At 50.6% G+C, this 3,355-nt stretch overlaps 1 protein-coding gene across 4 annotated transcripts in view; it reads left to right on the forward strand.

The window, feature by feature from the left end:
- Positions 1-3,355, forward strand: part of ARVCF (ARVCF delta catenin family member) — a 215,231-nt gene that overhangs the window by 122,766 nt on the left and 89,110 nt on the right. The window contains exon 2 of one of the 4 annotated variants that reach the window (XM_027892648.1): positions 495-574. The exons of the other annotated variants lie outside the window; for them this stretch is intronic. The gene's annotated coding sequence lies outside the window, so the exon portion shown is untranslated. The remainder of the gene's footprint in view (positions 1-494; positions 575-3,355) is intronic. 4 annotated transcript variants of the gene reach the window in all.

The raw sequence follows: 3,355 nt of genomic DNA on the forward strand, positions 1-3,355 counted from the left end.
TTTTGGACTGTGTTTAGTGTTGAGCCATTTCTGCACTGCAGACATGAAAGAACAAATACCAGGTTTTTCAGAGAACCAGGCAGGAGTCACCGTGGGTCTCGTTTTTCACCACCAGCTGAGTTGTCTCTGCATGCAGAGCTTCCCTCAGTGTGCACCTCGTACAAGTCCATCCTCGCTCCTCACTGTCCAGGCTCCAGGGGTGAAGCTGACACTGCAGGTCACATCTTCACATCTTTTCACCTGCTCTGATTCCTATAAAAAACAGTTAAAATTACATTTGCAAATTAGTCCGCTGGATAATAGTCCACTTGTATGACAGAAGGCAAGGTCTGATCTGGCATGTACTTTGTATACCTGAAGTATTTGTCCTCATCTGCGGGTTTTGATAAAACCTTTGACTCCCCAGCTGTTGTGCTGAGACTGAGAAATACTGCAGAGTTTTAGTATCTCTTGCTGGATTTCACAAGATATTCCTGTTCTTTTTTCCTTCAAAGCCAGCAATGAAGAAACAGAGGAAAGCCCAAGAGCTGTCTGGAGTTGCTTTGCTTGGAAATTAATCACTGATGTCTTCCAGGTGGACAGCAAAAGTGTTAGGAAGTCTTCATCTGCATGCAGAGTAGTGAACCAAAACAAAGGGAAGTGCTTGGAAAAGATCCCCTCGAGCTGAATCCTTGAACAGCAGATCGGTGCCTCCAGGAACAGCTCGGTCTGTGTGCAGGGGGTTCCTGAGGCTGTGCTGATGGGGTGTTGTGGGCACTGTGGTTGCAGCTTCTCCACATCCTCTGTGTGGGTTTGTGCTCCATCAGAGTGGCTGGAAAGTGAACATCCATCATTTTTTGCTGTTGTATGCTCTTTACTAGCATCTGGAGGAGAATTATCTCCTCCTGAATGAAATGTCAGAGGACTTAATCACTGCATGGGGCAGATATTCTGAATCAGAGAGGAGCAGTTCATAGCTTGGAGAGGTTTGCCATCTCTGGGAAGATGAAGTGCTGCACCTGTGCCATGTTGCAAATCTTTCAGAAACAACTCTCCCAGACGGGAGGAGTCCTCCCAGCCCTTTCCTTGGCAGCACTCCTAACCCCCCTGCCCTGGGCACTGATGTCTTACGTGCATCACTCCAGAACTCTTGCTTGTTGTACACCCGGTGTAAAATGGAAATATGTTCACCAGGCAGGTAGCGTAGACCCTGCTGACTCTTGTGCAGGCAGCTTTCATTTTTCTTCTGGTTATTACCTACTTCTAAAGAAATGATTATTAGCAAGGTGTCTGATTTAGGAATGTGATTTTAAGCCTGTCTGCAGCACCTTGACCTGCTTCCTACCAGCAAGACCTGGCAGTGTCTTCCTCTCTCGGCAGCTGTTTTGAACGTGTTACAGCCACACCTGTGTATGTTGATAAATGCTTCCTTTTGGGGTGTGCTTTAACCATTTCCTCAGCAGAAGTGGTACAGCCTAGGCTGTCTTCAGCTTCATTTCCTTGAGATGTTAAGCTCACGAAGCTCCAGCCTGTGCTGGCGCGTGTTTACAGGAGGGTGGGCGTGGGACTTCTCTCCCCCTTTTGCTGCAGCCTGAGGTTGTATGGTGTTAAACAATGGCATTATTGCTGCCCCCAAGACCTTTCTGATGCTGTGAGAGCAGTTCCTGTCTGAATGATGATCAAATGACTGGTCCTTGGACCCGTTCAGTTTGCGGTGGGTGGTGTGGTGGTGTACTGGTGCTATAGTACTAAAATCTCAGAACACAGGATTTTACTTTAGCCTGGACACTGCTTTTCTGCTGTAGATGTCGAGTTCAGGCTGCTCCTGAAAGGTAGCCAGGGTGGGCAGAGCCGCCTGCTCTGCTGTTCTGCGGTCTGGGTTCACCTCTGGTGTGGTAATCAGAGGTGTTGGTGTTCAGGGTTCTGAAGGGGACTGAGTGGGTGTTGTGTGCATGAGGGAATGCTGAAATTGGAGACTAAATTGGACTAAATAAACATCAAAGGTCCTTGAATCTGCCAGAGAGCTGCCATAAGGGGTGCTCATCCTCCTGTAGTCTGACAGAGGGGTTCGCTGCTCTCTGCACTGTGTGCTGCATCCAGGGGGCTTGGAGAGGTGGCATTGCAGTGCAGGAGGAACATCCTGGTGAGTCAACTCCCTCAGGATGAGGATGCACACACAGCCTGTGCACGTTTGCAGGAGGGTGGTTGTAGCACTGCTGCTGCAGAGCTTACACGGAGAGGCTGGTGCAGGATGTCTGCTGTGCCGGGAGTGACTGGCGTTGTGGTCCCTGCCAGCTGACACTGTCAGTGATGAGGGAAGTCTCTCAGTGAGACTGATAACATTAGAAAAATGATGTCACTGGACAGACTTGTGCCAGATGTAGTCAGAATCCCAAAGTACCTCTCTTGCACTGATGGAAGGGAGTGGGAGAGGACGTGTGGATGTAAAGCTCAGTTTGGTTGTCGTGGTGCCAGCTGCTAGGAACAGATTGGTGTGAGTGTGTGAGAGGAACACCAGGGTTACTGCATGTCAGGGACCAGTAGATGAGTTGATGGCCTGAGAACAGCACCTTCCTTTAGTGCTTCTGCTGTATGCCACACTTGTGTCTGAAGTAAGAACATGTGTTGGCTTTTTTTATGTGATAATGGAGATTTTGGCTTCTGCATAGATGGATGGACACACTTTGATAAAAAGGAGAATGTGGATTGGTTTTTTGGATTGACTGAAGTGTCCTGATGAGCTTCCTGGGTAGTCACCGCACCCGACACCTCTCAGGAGTAACGATAGGGCAGCACAGCAGAGCATATGGGAAACCAATTAATTCAGTAGATAGTAATTAATAAACCCATTTCCTCTGGGGAAAACCTTTTAGCACATCCTCTGTTGGGCCCAGGCTTGCGTGCATGCATGGATGGGTAGCAGACATGCTTTCCTGAATTGTCACTTGTTATTTCTCCGTGGGCTGGGCACTGCCTCCTCCAGACTACTGCTGCCAGGCTCTTGGGAGAGCAGACTGCAGCTGATGCTCGAGCTGCCTCCCAGCCACCAGCCTTCTCCCACATAAGTGCTGTCAACACTTGCTGCTGTGCCCTGGGAGTGCTGAGCCCAGCCTGGCCAGCTCCGGGCACTCCTTTGTTCAGAGCAGCTTCCCTGTGTGTGCATGTGCAGGGAGCAGCTCTGCCAGTGGCTGCTGGCTGTGTTCAAGCACGTTTGTTCATGCACGTGCACGGCAGAGCTGCTGGGGAACGGGCAGAGCCGCTGGGGAACGGGCACAGCCGCTGGGGAACGGGCAGAGCCTCTGGGGAACGGGCAGAGCCTCTGGGGAACGGGCAGAGCTGCTGGGGAACGGGCAGAGCCGCTGGGGAACGGGCAGAG

The sequence above is a fragment of the Empidonax traillii genome, unplaced genomic scaffold (genome assembly GCF_003031625.1).
Source record: "Empidonax traillii isolate 1590-97213 ecotype Southwest subspecies unplaced genomic scaffold, ASM303162v1 scaffold361:size2146424, whole genome shotgun sequence".
NCBI lineage: Eukaryota > Metazoa > Chordata > Aves > Passeriformes > Tyrannidae > Empidonax > Empidonax traillii.